Below are 17,536 nucleotides of genomic sequence, written 5' to 3' on the forward strand. Positions count from 1 at the left end.
ATATTCAGTTTGCAGTCTCACAGGTCATCAGATTTATGCATAGCCCAGGGTCTAAGCATTGGCAGGCTGTCAAGAGGATTTTCCGCTACCTTAGTGGCACTTTATATCTTGGCTTGTTTTATCCCAAGGGGGGATCATTGCCGCCAGACTTACATGCTTTTTCGAACTCAGACTGGGCTGGTTGTTTTGACACGCGAGTGTCCACAAGTGGTTTTTGTTTCATGCTTGGTAGTTCATGTATATCATGGTTGAGAAAGAAGCAACCTACTATGGCCACTTTGAGTTGTGAGGCTGAGTACAGGGCAGACTTCACAGCTATGGTTAAGTGTGTATGGCTGAGACGCCTTATGGCTGATTTGGGTGTTGGACAGGACATTGCCAACACTATCTACACTGACAGTCAGAGCGCATTGGCAGTTGCGAGGAATCCAGTTTTTCATGCTCGCATAAAGCACATTGAGGTGCATTACCACTATGTCAAGGAGAGGCTCTCAGCAGGAGAGATCAGCTTGGCTTATGTGCCAACATAGGAAAACCTTGCAGATCTTTTCACAAAGGCATTGTCTTGTGAGAAGCTTGAATCTTTCCGCAAAGCTTTGGGCTTACTCCCCTTTGTGGACATGGCATGGCACTTCCCTTTACTCATGTGCCAGCTCTCGTTCACCGCATCACTCCAGGGGGGATTTGTTACCATATGCATGTGGTAGTGATATGTGTGAACACACTAGGACCGCCGGGGCATTTTTTCCCTCTTTAGGAGTTTTTTCCCCCCGAGCATTGTATATACGCCCATCACTCTATGGCTATCTATCTTTCCATTGCACACTAACACACTCTCTATTGTGTGCCTTGAGATTCCTTCATCCTCTTCAAGTTGTGTGCATTTCTCTGCAACCCTAATTCCAACATAGCATTCTAAAACAATAGAATGCAAAAAAAAAATGTGTGTGTGTGTGTGTAAAATTTACTAAAGTTTATGCAAGGTGAAGCTTCACTTTAGCATTCTAAACAATAGAATTCAAGAAAAGTAAAGACATGTCTGAATGTGAAATGAATCAAGATGTGAAATGAAAGGAGTCTCCCTAACCCTACACAACACTAAGGTTTTCTTTTAGAAAGCCAAAAAGTACCACGAGGTTAAAAGATATCAGAAAGGCTTAAGAACCATTTTTAAGAAAAGACACGAACATATTGAGGAGAAAAAGCTAACCCTCGGGAAAGGGAACCATGAGGAAGAAGGGTGGGTTTGAGTAAACAGAGAGACGCGAGGGTAAAAGAGTGCAAAGGGAGCAGTAAGTGCTACGTTAACATCAACGGAAAGAAATGCCACATATCATTTATTTAGTAAAAAAGTGAGTGAAACTTACCAAAAAAAAGGGGCAAAAGGCAAAGGAAGGGGCAAATAGGAGGGGGGGGGGGGGGGGGGGGGGGGGGGGGGGTTTGGGAGAAGGAACAAAGATGCAACACACTAAATGTGTTTTGCTATATTAAGCTCATCACTAGTGTTCGTTTTTACAAAGGGGTGGGGGGATTTAAATAAGAGCTTTAGCTTTATTCAAGAGATGGGTACAACACCAATCCTATGTCTTCTTTGTACAACACCCTCCTCAGAGCACCATCTTGCCCATAGTTCATCAGGTCTTTGCCTACCAAGGTAAACTTGTGGTACTTTAGCACCACTCTACTCCTCTATAGATTAGAGAAGTCTTCTAGACACTATCCCATGCTCAAAAATTCTTCAATCTCTTTCAGAGTCTCCCTACCTGCATAAGTGGTTGCGGCCACATATAGTCTCGCAACATGCACCTGCACTCTGTTGCTTGCTAACTGGTCCACCTCTTGGTTTTGCTCTCTTTTCACATGCTTAAATTGAACTACTTCAAAGAACTTTAACATAATCTTAATGGCAAAGAACCAATGCTTTAACAAATCCCTCTTTAGTTGCCACTGGACTAAGAGTTGCTTAATGACCAGCAATGCATCACCTTTTACCACCAACCTGGAGATGCCGAACTCCATGCACAACTTCAAACTGAGATGAAGAGTGAGATACTCCACCTCATTGTTGGTGTGTACATCCTCCAAATCAGAAGCTCTCAAAAAGATACCTTTGTCGTGCGGGTCTTGTATCACCACACCTCCACTTGCTTTCTAAATTGCTCTTCGATACACCCCATCAAACCACATGGTAAAAGCATCCTCTAAGTGAGGCTCCTCTTTAGCTTCATCTCATACCACCCTTGGATAAATTGGCAGATCGACACACTTACTGACCAAAATGTCTGCCAAGTGAGACCGACTAGTGTGGTCTATCTGGAAGTTCAACTTGAACTCTTGCAGCTCTAGCACCCACTTCATAATCCGCTTCCCTAGCTTCAAATGTAGCACCACTTCTAGTAATATATTGTAAGAAGTTAATACAAAAAACTTGCACACAATCAAATGCACTTTAAATTTCTTACAAGCGAAGACGAAGCCATAACCCATTGCTCCGCTTTGGTGTAGGTAGCCTCTTCTGGACTGATCACCCTCTTCTCAAAGTAGATAGGCTTGTAATTTCTCCCTACCTTCTGCAACAGTACCACTCCAACAGAAATTGTGCCTACTATCATAGCCACATATAAATTGTCCTCTTGATTGGGAGGACACACCATCAGCAATTGACACAAGGTCTCTTTCACTCTATCAGAAGCCTCTTGAGCTTATTCATCCCATTTAAAACCATGCACCTGTTGAGCCCTCTTTTGAAAAGGATACACATATTACGACAGCATCCAAAAGAAGCATGAAAAATACTTTATCTTATGGAAAAACTAGGCCAAACCTTGAGCATTTGATGGTGGCTCCATCAACACCAATGTTTTCACCTTCTCTGGATCCGCTTCAATAACGTTTTGCGACACCATATGACCCAGCAGCTGAGCTCTAGGCTGTGCTAACTTGCATTTCTTAGGGTTCAACTAACCTCTTCCTTCATCAAGCCTTTGAAAACACAATTGCAGTTTCAATAGGTGCTCCACTCTTTAGCTAATGCAGCCTATATCATCCATAAAAACCCTGATAAAACGGCCCAAGTAGGGAGGACCAAATACCTTTTTCATCCAATCCTACAAAGTAGCATAAGCATTCACCAACCCAAATGGCATCCTTTGATAGGAAAAACAACCCCATGGAGAGATAAATGTAGTTTTCAATTGGTCCTTAAGTGCAATCCCTATCTAAAAGTACCCTGAGAACCCATCCATAATGGAGTATCTTTCATGGCCAACTACCTAGCTCAAGATCTTGTCTTCAAAAGGCAGCAGTTAGTGGTTTGTCTTGGTTGTTGCATTCAATGTCTTGTAGTCAATGCACACCCTCCATTTCCCATTCTTCTTTGGGGTTATAACCATTGTTGAGACCCACTATGACTCCTTCACAGGGTCTATGATACCTAAATCCAATAACTTGTTGATCTCCTACCAAAGGGCTTCTTTTTTAATCTCCCCCAGCCTTCTTAGCTTCTGTGATTTTGGCTTGCACCCTTCCTTGAAAACTATCTTGTGCTCTTTTCCTTTTGCACCTTGCAAATATTTGTACTCCTTCGCAAATAGATTAGGATAGGATTCACAAAATTGAACATAATCTTCCTTCTCACCCTTGGTCAGATCCTTAACATGCTAGAAACCTCTTCCACACCCAAACCATGAACTTGAGACTGCATACCCTCTTCTTTAGGAGAGTCATCTATGGTGACCCCAAACAAAGCTGCATCTATCTTCAACACCTCACCCTCCCTCTCCTTTTCTTTGGTATCTATATAGCCTTCATCATAGGCCATCTCAGTCTTGTATTCATAGCTTGTCATGTTGTCTTCATATTTTTCCACCATAGGATGAGAGTTGCTCTCCTTGGTATTCAAATCTAACACAATCTGTCTCCCTTTCTCTTTGTCAGACAAAGGGAACACTTTGCTCTCCCAATCTTGCTTAGCTCCTAATACCAAAAGCCACGGACTACCCAAAATGGTAGGATAAGCATTATCACCTGCTTTCATCACTAAGAATTCTATCAGGCACTCTATGCCCAATACCTTAACCTTTACATCTTGAGCCACACCCAAACACCTAGCTTTAGCATGGTTAGCCATCCTCATGTACACATTGGACTTGGACATTGGCTTAACACCTATCTCCTTCATGGATCCTTCCATCATTACACAAACTTGTGAGCCACTGTCTATCTAGTCCTGCATCACCATCCTCTCCTTGATGACACCATCCACCAATGGAAGAACATCAGTCGGGCTACCTACCCTCAAGACCATGTTCTGCATCGCGTGCACATTGCCCTTATCTCTTGGCAGCCTTGTGCTAACATTCGTAGACCATTATCTCCTCAACTTAGGATTCAAAGCCAACAACTGACCAAAAGTAATGTTTGCTTTTTGCCTTTGTACATCACTTACCATGTCATACTCGAGGTAGCCGCATCCTACTTGGAAGTTTTCCTACTTGATCTTGTGGTGTCTCCTTCTCTTACTAGTCTCAGGATGCTCTCTACCTTCTATACCTTCTCTTTACCCTTGAGAGCTCTCGTTTCATGCTCGGTCTTTGTTTCCCTTTCAGCTCTTTCCCTCTTGTTGGCCAAAACTTTGACATCCTAGAGTGGTCAATGAACATGCTGGTAAGGGAAAGCCTTGAGCTACACTGGCCAGCCAGCCACTTTCTGACCAGGAAATTGCTCGCCACATCATCCTACGCACCTGTCTTTGTCATTTTGAGTAGTTGGCTGGAGCCAATGTGCTTGATGTAAGAAAGAGCAGCCTTTAACCCATCTTTCATTGTGTGACCACAACAAGCTTTTGATCACAGAACCTTAAGCCTCTCTATCCATTTAACTGTCCTTGATCCCTACCTCTACCAAAAAGTGGGTAAATACCACCTCTCTCCCTCGACGGTTGTGGACAATCCGGCACATAATTTCCCTCTTCTCCACAATTGTAGAATCTTCCTGTGAAACGGGCTTGCCCTACCCCTTACTCTCCTTGGTTGTCCTTTATCCATCACGCTTAACTGCAATTCTTGCATCTGCTTGTACAAATCATACACCGTGCACACTAAATTCTATGGCAATATTGTTACACCTTGGCTCCCATGGTTCTCCTCATGAACAACCTCTCTTGGACTCTGTGGTTAGGGGAGATCCACCATCTTGTAGTCCGACATGCCCTCCTCCATCTTCTTCTTTATCTTCCTTCTCTTCGACCGTGCAATTGCCACCACGCCATTGTGATTTTTTGAGCTCTCAAAATCGACCTTTTCTCTGACTTTAGCATGCAAACATGCCATGAATTTTTCCAGCTTGAAATAATCCCCATTAGCCAGCTTCATGGATGCCACTAATTCTTCCAACATGCTTCAAAATTATCCAAAAAAAAATTGAACTCTTTACTTGCATCTTGTTTGAGCGCTTTGAGTTTCGCATCCATCTAGACAGGCGACGACTCCTTGAAAAAGAAACCTCGCCCGTAGAGCCAACCAAGTGTGCCTCAGCTCTCCTTCAAAGCTTTCTACCAAACTTTAGCTTTTCCATGCATCATCAAAGGAAGTGTCTAAATTTTTCTATCCTCGTTTGGCATATGCAATGATAGCATATATAGCTCAATATCCGATATCCACTCGTTAGGATTCTCTTTGCTTGTGAAAATTGGTCCATAGCTTCTCATCGCCATGACTTCCAACACCAAAAATTTCTTATTTTCTATCAACTAGGAGCAATCAATGTGCTCTTCTGTGGGGGAACCAAGAGATGGAGAGGGGGAATGGGAGAACACACCCAACACACACACACACACAAGGGACTCTCTCTAAGGTCAAGGTATCCACAAAAACCCTATCCTCTTAGAAACACCTTCAAGAGACTCAATTTGCACTAGCAGACCGCTCACTTCCCAATGCTCACACACTCCTCAAGACAACTACACAACTCACACCCACTGCCACAGTTTGTCTTGACCCTTACACATGCACACAGCTACTCAATCTCACTCTTTTACACAAATCACTGTCGGTCCAAGGGGGCACACACATCCACACTGTCAGCACCATAGGGAAACACAAGAGCAGGAGAAAGAGAAGGGGGGAAGAGAAAATGACACAAAAAATTGGGCAACAGTGGCTTGATTGCACTTCAAAAGACACTTACAGGGCTTGCAATACCATTGTAATGGCCATGTCATGAGAAAATAAGGGGGTTGATAGGCACACTCCTCTGTCAGAAAACTCCTCTTTGTAGGCTTCAAACCGCACCAAAAAAGCCCTTGGAAATTATTGAAAAATAGTTTTTATTTATAAAGGTCCCTACTACTTTGGAAATTTTCCTTCTATTGGTCCACTTGGTGACTCATTTTGGCATTTTTGGAAGTCGTTTACTTGCTCTCTTGCTTGCTCTTTATCTTCTCTCTTTTTAAACTTGAAGGGGGGGCACTAGAGAGAGGAGAAGTAGAGTCTCCAAAAGTCGCCAGAGCAGACGTACACGAGGGGCGGGGTGAGAGAGAGAGAGAGAGGCGGCATGGGACCCATGTGTGTGTGTGTGTGTGTGTGTGTGAGAGAGAGAGAGAGAGAGAGAGAGAGAGAGAGACAGAGAGAGAGAGAGAGAGAGAGAGAGAGAGAGAGAGAGAAATCCACGTGCAAAGACACTCTTGAGAGAGAAAGAGAGAGAGAGGGAATCCCAGTGAGATTCACCTAATTCGCCTTTTATCGAATAGACATACTGACATACTAGTGTTCCAGAAATAGTGGTATTAGGTTGAAATGGAGGGAAGGGTTTATGGAGAAAGGAAAAGTGGCAGGGCACGTGGAAATATTTTCCCTTCTCATCTCTTTCTTTCTCTTTGTCTCTCTCACAGGTTCGCAAAACTATTGACTTCTCTCTCTGTGCAGCTCTTGCACCACGTGACCTGCTATGTCATCTCTCCTATTAGGATTCCTCCCCTCCCTATGCAGGCCCCCTCATGTGAAGACGAGGGCAACTGTAGATCGTAGGCAAGGTCGACTATATATTGAAGGCAAGGTTGGAAAAAAGTCAAGAAACTCTCTCCCTCTCTCTCCAATATGTCACCATGATTTTGAAAAAAAAAAAGAGAATCTAGATATATTCCTCTCTCTCACACACACACACACGTGGAGAAATGTGTGGGACCCACGTGTTCAATTTGGACGCTAGATACTCAATTATCTGTAAGAGCGTGTGAATCGTCCTCCAAACATGCGGGAGAGAGGAGGTTCAAGTAGTAGGCGACGAAAGTGGAGGCATGGTATTTCAAAAGAAGCACAAAAAAGGTTTGAAGTAGCTGCAATGATGGCCAAAACCTTCTTAGAGGAAGTCTCTTTATTTCAAAAGAAGCATGTTGTGTTTCATATACTTACTGAAAGCTGTTATGATGTTCATATCAAAGGCAAGCCAAGATGTACATGTCCAGATTTCCAGAAAAGGGTGATACCTCAAAGTCATTCATTGCTTGTAAGCACATGTATTATGTGTATGTGCATTGTTGAGGATCGAGATGGAATCTTCATAGATAAAATATGAGAGCGAGACATCACCTCAAGAGAAGAAGAAGAAGAAGAGAGAAGAGAGAAGAGAGAGGGGGCTATGTACATGAACCTTGCCATTGTAACACTTCACAATGTCAAAGACACCTTTACTCGGTGTGAATACAACATTAGTTATGGTGCATAAGTTGCATGAAATGCAACCATAGCGATATGAGCATCAAGCAATGTTAGTAAACCATACCATTGTAAACTTCACTCCATCAATGACCTGTTTTTTCCCATCATATCCATGTATTATATGTATGCATAATCCACAACCATGCATATTTTAATACCCCTAAGAATCAATTAATTCATGCTCTCATGCAAGGAGGGGCTCACCTTTGGATCCATATGCAAATTCAACAAAAGGGGGGCCACTGAACACTTTTTTGTGAAGAAAAGTAGGTATATTGGTGGAATTTTTAATATCCATTTTCACTCAGAATTTGAAGCGGTGGTCAAGAGAGAAAATGTGGAACAAAAGCTGAATAATCACCTCAAAAATTTTGGTGATTTTTGGAGAAACCACCGGTGAGATAGAATTTTTTGAAAGGACCCCAGTCTGCCCACTTTCCTCGTAATGGAATTAGCCTATTCAACTTGAGAATAGCGGAAATTAATGAGAATACTTTCGAGAAATAACTTTGTGAGCATAGCGGGTAGACATAATTGAAGATAGCAACATAATCATAGCAATTAGTTAACTTGGCATGAACAATACTTTTGCAAGAGAGAGAATTTAGAGAACATGACAACAGTTGAGGACCGGATTTATGTGGAGCCGGTCCCCCCTCCAATAGGCATTTGTATTATGATTTCTCCCATTAAGAGAGACTTGTTACAATACATTCTTTGTGTTCCTTGCGACCTAGGTGATGCAATGAAGATGGAAAGCTTCATGCATCACAATCATAGCATAACATGAACTTGAAGAAAGCTTTAATTGTCCCAAGCCTCAGTCTCAAGACCTCAAACACCTTCGAAGGTGGAGAGAGCTAGCAAGGAATGAGTGTAGGGAAGAGGAAGAAGAAACATTTCATAGGAGAAAGAACTAGTTCCTCACTTATCATACTCTTGTTGCTAGCATACATAATAGCATAGTAATGAAGAAGAAGGAGATGACAAGCTCAAGCATTGAAGCATGGCTCTTGGTTGGATTTGCACTCCATAGCCAAGAGTGTTGGTGTAGGCTCTCAACCTCTACTTGCTTGGAGAGGGAGCTCTTGCACTTTGCATAGCACACAATGACAGTGATTGTGAGTGTGTGTGGGTGAGTATACCCCTCAAGCAAGCCCCTAGCTAGCTTGGGTCGACCCCCCCTTGTAGCTCATGCTTGAAGCTCATTGGACCCTCCCAGGCCTAGCCAATCATGAGCAAGAGGCATTACAAGCAGCAGGGGTAGCCTTGAGACAAGTGTCCCCCTTTCCTTTTTGAGAGAGAGGGCTAGATAAATGCTAAAACAATTAGATAATTCATGTAATTTATCATTGGACCCCTTTGAAGCTTAGCCAATAGGCTTCAAGCAACACATGAAGGTAACATGGGTAGGGGCCTGACATGTGTCCTTGCTGCCTCTTCAAGTTGGGGCTTCCCTTGTGTGTGTGAGTGGGTGTTCTCTCTCTAGCCCCTAGGAAAAGGGCTCGCCCCCCCTCTTGTAGGAATGCTTTTGACTTTAGGTGATCAAGAACCTTACTCACCAAGCATGACAAAGCACTTGAACTAGGGGGTGTTCCCACAAGCATCTCAGGCAAGCTTCTCAAGGCACCTCAAGTACCTTAATCATGCAGCAAGTCAAGCACCTCAAGCATGGATCCAGTCAAGCACCTCAAGCATCTTAATCAAGCACCTCAAGCATGACAAACACCTCAAGCACGACAAGCACCTCAAGCAGGACAAGCACCTCGAGCTTGGGCCGGGTTCCCACCTCAAGCTCAGCCCTAGCTTACCTAAGGTCAAAGGACTTTTACACACATTTATTGGAGGTCTTCAATGAAGCTAACCCTAAGGTCTTATGCTCCATTTGTTAGCCTTGCTCTTTGATAGACCATCTCCCTTTTGGGCCCCTTTACCATTGGCCCCGTGTTTAGATAGATCTATAAGCACATATCTATATCTTAACACTTGTTCCTGTTTATTCTCCCACATTAAGTGATCAATTTAATATGAGAAAATCATTTGGGTTGGTTAGATATTAGATTTTATGACATTACCTCTCTCTTGAAATCATAGTCGTCCTCGACTATGAGGTAGAAGAGATAAAGTCTTAGTCATTAGTCAATCGTACTTAGCGGGTAAAGGATCCCTTTTTACCCTACGACATCTTTCCAAGATGGATGACTAATCCATTTGGTGCTTGGGAGACATAGGTGCCGCAAGCATGTATGCTCTTTAGTCCATTTCATTCTCCCAAAGTAGAGTGACAAATTCTACTTGGTGTTTGAGAGACGTCGTCATCACAAACATGATTCTAAGCATGCATACTAGTTAAATTTGTGCACAATTAAAAAGAGGACTAGTCATATAAGACAAAAACATGAGTCATTTAAAAGAAATTTGTACATTTTCTTACTCTAATGTAGCATTGTAAGCATTGACAAGGTTCATACTATCCTTAAGTTGTACTCCTTGCATCCATTTAGCATCTTCAAAAGGATAATTTTTGAACTTAATAAGATACCGTCGAATTATCTTACCATGTCGTAGTACCTTGTCTTCATGCCGAAGGACAGCTTCGGGTTGTAGCACCTCTTCTTGGTCTTCGACTTCGGGAGGGTCTTCAATAATTGGTTCAATTGGTGGCTCTCCTTTGTAGGGCTTAAGTAAGCTTACATGAAAGGCATTGTGTATAAGCCAATGGTTGGGCAACTTGAGTTGATAAGCCGTCTCATTAATAGGCTTTAAGATTTGGAAAGGACCATAGTATCTTTTTGCTAGTTTAGCATAATACTTTTGATGGCCCGTAGGATTTTTGCCCGTCGTTTGCCTTAGGAAACTTGAGCAAGACCCAATCATTTTCTTTGAACATTAAGGCTCTTCTGTGCCTATCAGCAGTAGCTTTTTGCCTTTGTTGAGAGATGGCTATAGCCTCCCTAATCTTTTGAAAAGATTCTTGTAGGTCACGGCTATACTCATCGGCGGCGAAGATCTTCCCATGTACTTTCAGTAGCAAGGGACTTTTAGGTCTCCCCTCTATGATCTCGAAAGGTGCTTTCCCCGTAGAAGTATGTACAGTATTATTGTAGGCATACTCTACTAGCGGTAAATACTTTTCCCATTGTGAGCGTTGATCTACTTCGGTAACATAAGTTTTGAGTAGATCGAGTATCGTAAGATTGCCTATCTCACTTTGGCCATCCGTTTGTGGGTGATAGGCCGAAGAGAAATTCAATCTTGTTCCTAGATTTCAAGAGACCTTTCCAGAAATTACTGGTCATTCTAGGATCTCTATCTGACACGATGGATGTGGGTAATCCATGGTGCTTGAAAATCTGAGATATGAAGAGAGTTGCCATTTGGTGTGCCTTAATAGTCTTTTTTTGACAGGATGAAATGTGCTTTCTTGCTAAACCTGTCGACTATTGTCCATATTCCTGTATTCCCATGGATAGACTTGGGCAATCCAAAGATGAAATCCATGGATATACTCTCCCGTGGTGAATTTGGAATAGGCAATGGCTGGAGTAATCTCAGGTTGCTTGCTTCCCTCTATCATACTTGGTCTTTTGGCATACGACACATTTTGAAACATACTCTTGTATGTCCACTTTCATGGTAGGCCAATAGAAATACGTCTCTACTCCTCGGAGAGTAGGTTGAATACCTCTATGCCCTGCATATGGAGGAGCATGGGATTCATGCATACTTCTCACGAAGGGAATGAGAAACACATAGCCTATTGCCGTGGAGAAGATAAACCATCCTGCAAGGTGAATGGTTCCTCTTTCTTCCCCAAAGCAAGGGCTGACATTATGTCTCTAAAGTCAGGGTCAGTAGCATACTCATCTATCATAGAGGATAGATCATTGTGAGTAGATATAGACACCGCATTAACTTTTGGTCGTCGTGAAAGTGCATCAGCAACTTGATTGTGCTTACCAGCTATGTGAGCAATATGGAAATTAAATTGCGAAAGAAAATTTGCCCACCTCATTTGTTTGTCGGAAAGCTTGGTTTGCGTCATGAAATACTTGAGACTTTGGTGGTCGGTTGTAGGATAAATGGAGTCCCCAATAGGTAGTGCTTCCATGTGTCCAGGGCATGTAGAACAGCTAAAATCTCTTTCTCATAAATGCCCAAGACTCGTTCATCACCATTGAGCCTTTGGCTCTCATATGCTATGGCATGCCCTTCTTGAAGCAAAACCGCTCCAAGGCAATCACCACAAGCATCACATTGGACCTCAAATGGCTTTGAGAGATCTGGAAGCACGAGGACTGGTTGGGAAGTAAGCTTCTCTTTGAGTTTTTCAAAAGCATTTTGCTCCTTAGCAGTCCATACAAACTTAACGTTCTTCTTAGTTAAGTCATGTAGTGGTCCTGCTACTTGAGAGAATTTTGCTATGAAGCGTCTATAGTATGCACACATACCAATAAAGCTTCTTAGCTCATGTAGATTTCTTGGGTTAGGCCATGCTTTTATTACCTCTAACTTTGATGGATCCATTTGGATACCATCTTTAGAGATAATATGACCTAAATATTGAATCTATTGAAGGAAGAATTCGCTTTTCTTTTGGTTGAGATAAAGCTTGTTGTTCCCTCAATGCTTGAAAAAATCACTTGGAGATGTTGCTTTGTTCCTCCAAAGACTTGGAGTAGATGATGATATCATCAAAGAACACTCCAATGAATTTTTGATATGGTCTAAAAATTTTCTCCATCAAACGATTGAACGTAGCTGGTGCATAGTCAAGCCAAAAGGCATGACTAGATATTCATAAAGACCAAACGTTGTACGAAACGCGGTCTTTAAGATATCTTCATCCACTATCCTTATTTGATGATAGCCACTCTTAAGGTCAATCCTACTGAAGTAGGTAGAGCCTTGTAGCTTATCAAATAGATCTTCTACCCGAGGTACGAGAAATCTGTTTTTGGATAGTGATATGGTTTAGTGCTCGATAGTCCACACACATACGGTATGTACCATCTTTCTTTTGCACTAAAAGGACTGGAGAACAAAAGGGAGAGGAACTAGGCCTCACCATCCCTTTGTCTACCAGCTCTTGTACTTGCCTCATGATCTCTCTTGTTGAGCTTGTGAGACTCGATAAGGAGGTTGTTAGGTGGTGAGCTTCCAGGAAGGAGCTCAATACGATGGTCATCATCCCCTCGTTTTGGAGGTAAGTCCATAGGGATATCATCGATGAACACATCTTGGAATCCTTTTTAGAAAATTAGACAAGTCTAACTCTTCTTGATTCCTATCATTTACATTTGATGAAAACATTAGTATCTTTTGGAGACTCTTTGACAAAAATCATGTACGCAGAAATTGAGCTCTTCATTGACTTATCAAAAGAAAGAGGATTTACAAGTGGAATAGTGCGACCACGCTCACTAGCATCTATTTACATGTTCTTTCCCCTGTAAGTGAAGTAAATTCTCCTTTGAGGGAACTTATGTGGGCAGCCATGCGATCAAACCATGGTGCCCTAGGATAACATCCTGATGTTGGAGAGGAGAGATGAAGAAGTCTTCTTTGTCGACATAGCTTTGGACATGAAGCCTCAACTTCCCATCAAGGGAGTAACGGAGCTTGTTGTCCCTTGAAAGCTGCATCAGCGGACTACTATATCTCCCATCTCAAAAGCTTGAATGCCCAACTTGGTGGCCAACTCTACTGATATGAAGTTGAGAGTAGATCCTGGGTCAAACAAGATGAAGGCATCATGCTCTCTTACCTTTCCCCAAGCATAGGAGAGAGTGATGATCCTTTGCAATGAGCATCCTCTTTTGGAGCTTCGATGGTGGAAGCTCTAGGAGTTCATTGCGAGTATTCTTCTTGGGGCAAGAACGATAGCCATGTCCTTGCTCTCCACACTTGAAACACTTATGGTCCTTGCGAAAAGCTTCAAGCTCTTCAGGAGAGAGTTTGTTTTTACCTTTGTAAACTCCCTTCTCCTTGGACCAATTGTTGTTGTTGTTGTTGTTGTTGTTGGAAGTGCCTTGGGAGTTATTTTGAGCATTGGATTTCCCCTTTGCATCATTTTTATCCTTGTTTTCCATGGGCTTGACATTACGTCTAGCCCCTTGATGGAAATTGATGCGTGAAGCAACCATGGTGTGGTGGATTACTTCAGTAATAGTACAGGGCCGTTGAGAGTTGATATATTCGGCCATCTCTTCAGGTAATCCCACACAGAATTGCTGTCTTTGCTCGGCAAAGTCTATCTTTTGAAAGACAGTAGCTTTGAGATGTAAATCCCAAAACTTGTCTACATACTTGTTGATAGACTCATGAGAGAGAAGCTTCAAGCCGCGCCATTCGGTAAGAACTTTATCTTTAGTATCGCTTGGCAGAAATTGCTTCATGATGGAAACTCGTAGAGTTTTCCATGTCTTTGGGGCTTCTCTTCTCCATTGCTCGAAGAGGGGTTAAGCGATTTTACAGAAGTGCATAGCTACATGGCGCTAGCTTGGAGTTTGCGCAGCGCCAGAAGGCATCAAATTGTTAAGCATGAGCTTTTCAGCACATTTGTCGGTACATCGGAAGAGGAGGAAGGTGAAGAAGAAGGAGAAGAGGGTGACCTCTTCCTAGCCCTTTTTCTTCCTTGTTTCCTTCTGCCTTTCAGAGTGATGAGGAGAAGGACTATAGGTTGCTCTTTTCCTCTTGGGAGGAGTAGGCGATCGTCTAGACCGCCTTCTTCGTGGAGCCACATCTTCAGAAAACTTAGACTTTCATTGCTTTCTTTCTCTTTGGATTCCTCCTCTCGAATGGGAGAGAGTCTTCTTTTGGGGGTCTCTTCAAGAGGCCTCCTAAGCTCTCTCTCCTCTTGGAGAGGAAGGGAAATTCCATAGGCACGAAGTTGTTGAGTAACTTCGGCTTGCAAGGTAGGGTTGCCCATAGCTTGTTGCAACCTAGTCACAAGATAATTCACAAACATGGGAGCATCATCATTAGCACCTTCATGTGCAAAATCAAAGCTATCAATGTTCATTCTACTCTCTTGATTATTGTCAGCCATGTTAACAAAATTTTATGTATGTACTTAGTGTATGCTTTGGCAATTCAAAACCTTAGTTGCCACTCCTCTTAGCCTTTTAAAATTGGCTCTTAAGTATCTACACCCACGGCTCAAAGTGGTTAATTATAGAGAGTAGAGGAGTAGGTCTAACATAGAAGAGTTGCCAAGGGCTAGCTCCTTTCGGACTTCTTATGGCTCAATAATGGTAAAGCCGTAGGCAAGTCTAAAAAGACTCCATTATTAAGTCCAAAGCTCCCGAGGTGTGCACCATCCCCCACATAGTGGGCTTAACAAAACCGATATTAGATCCCAGTTCCACTTACCCTATTATAATTAACAACATCAACCATTTATAGACTACTTAAGGACCTCTCTTCTTAAGCAAGAAAAGAGAAACCAAATGCTCTGATACCAATGTTATGGAATTAGCCTATTCAACTTGAGAATAGCGGAAATTAATGAGAACACTTTCGAGAAATAACTTTGTGAGCATAGCGGGTAGACATAATTGAAGATAGCAACATAATCATAGCAATTAGTTAACTTGGCATGAACAATACTTTTGCAAGAGAGAGAATTTAGAGAACATGACAACAGTTGAGGACCGGATTTATGTGGAGCCGGTCCCCCCTCCAATAGGCATTTGTATTATGATTTCTCCCATTAAGAGAGACTTGTTACAATACATTCTTTGTGTTCCTTGCGACCTAGGTGATGCAATGAAGATGGAAAGCTTCATGCATCACAATCATAGCATAACATGAACTTGAAGAAAGCTTTAATTGTCCCAAGCCTCAGTCCCAAGACCTCAAACACCTTCGAAGGTGGAGAGAGCTAGCAGGGAATGAGGGTAGGGAAGAGGAAGAAGAAACATTTCATAGGAGAAAGAACTAGTTCCTCACTTATCATACTCTTGTTGCTAGCATACATAATAGCATAGTAATGAAGAAGAAGGAGATGACAAGCTCAAGCATTGAAGCATGGATCTTGGTTGGATTTGCACTCCATAGCCAAGAGTGTTGGTGTAGGCTCTCAACCTCTACTTGCTTGGAGAGGGAGCTCTTGCACTTTGCATAGCACACAATGACAGTGATTGTGAGTGTGTGTGGGTGAGTATACCCCTCAAGCAAGCCCCTAGCTAGCTTGGGTCGACCCCCCCTTGTAGCTCATTCTTGAAGCTCATTGGACCCTCCCAGGCCTAGCCAATCATGAGCAGGAGGCATTACAAGCAGCCGGGGTAGCCTTGAGACAAGTGTCCCCCTTTCCTTTTTGAGAGAGAAGGCTAGATAAATGCTAAAAAAATTAGATAATTCATGTAATTTATCATTGGACCCCTTTGAAGCTTAGCCAATAGGCTTCAAGCAACACATGAAGGTAACATGGGTAGGGGTCTGACATGTGTCCTTGCTGCCTCTTCAAGTTGGGGCTTCCTTGTGTGTGTGAGTGGGTGTTCTCTTTTGACTTTAGGTGGGAACAAGAACTTACTCACCAAGCATGACAAAGCACTTGAACTAGGGGGTGTTCCCACAAGAATCTCAGGCAAGCTTCTCAAGGAACCTCAAGTACCTTAATCATGCAGCAAGTCAAGCACCTCAAGCATGGAGCCAGTCAAGCACCTCAAGCATATTAATCAAGCACCTCAAGCATGACAAACACCTCAAGCACGACAAGCACCTCAAGCAGGACAAGCACCTCGAGCTTGGGCTGGGTTCCCACCTCAAGCCCAGCCCTAGCTTACCTGAGGTCAAAGGACTTGTACACACATTTATTGGAGGTCTTCAATGAAGCTAACCCTAAGGTCTTATGCTCCATTGGTTAGCCTTTCTCTTTGATAGACCATCTCCCTTTTGGGCCCCTTTACCATTGGCCCCGTGTTGAGATAGATCTATAAGCACATATCTATATCTTAACACTTGTTCCCGTTTATTCTCCCACATTAAGTGATCAATTTAATATGAGAAAATCATTTGGGTTGGTTAGATATTAGATTTTATGACATTTCTCACAAGTAGCCCTTAGTCTTCTCTCACCTCTTTCCACACTTCTACACACACACACACACACACACACACACACTCATTCCTCTCAATCCCTCACTCAAACCTGCACCTTCAATGGTTTCTCTCACCTTCTTCACCATTAACCTCTCCTCTTACTCCCATAGCTCTCATATGATCTCTCCATGTACATACACCATCTCTATGCCTCTCTCTATTACTTCCAAAGTACAATTCCATCTTACCCCTTCTCTATATACATAAAATTCAGCATGTAAACCATGCTTAACCTCTGCAAATCAAGAGATCGCATCAACCAAATTACCATTTTGATCGCGATAATCAAGCTTGGCGGCGGTGGCGTAAAGAAGAGAAGACAAAGAAGAAGATCGATAGTCATTTTGAGAACCTACACAAGTAAGTCAAAAATTTCTTCAAGCTTCACCATCACAAGGATTCCTCACTTCATTCAACCATCCACCCCATTCTACCCATTGTAAATACATCATTAACCTTCTAGTGATTACTAACACTAACCACTAACATACTAACACAAAATAGCCATTGACCTAACCATAAAAGACACCTCACCTCAAGACATGTGTATCGTAACTCTCTCTCTCTCTCTCTCTCTCTCTCTCTCTCTCTCTCTCTCTCTCTCTCTCTCTCTCTCTCTCTCTCTCTCTCTCTTTACTTACTTTCATCTTATCTACCATCAATAATGCTCTTTTTTGAGCTCACATCCATTACTCAAGAAGACAAAGAAGGCCCGC

This window comes from Adiantum capillus-veneris, chromosome 24 (assembly GCF_014529385.1).
Source record: "Adiantum capillus-veneris isolate H3 chromosome 24, ASM1452938v2, whole genome shotgun sequence".
In the NCBI taxonomy this organism is placed as follows: domain Eukaryota; kingdom Viridiplantae; phylum Streptophyta; class Polypodiopsida; order Polypodiales; family Pteridaceae; genus Adiantum; species Adiantum capillus-veneris.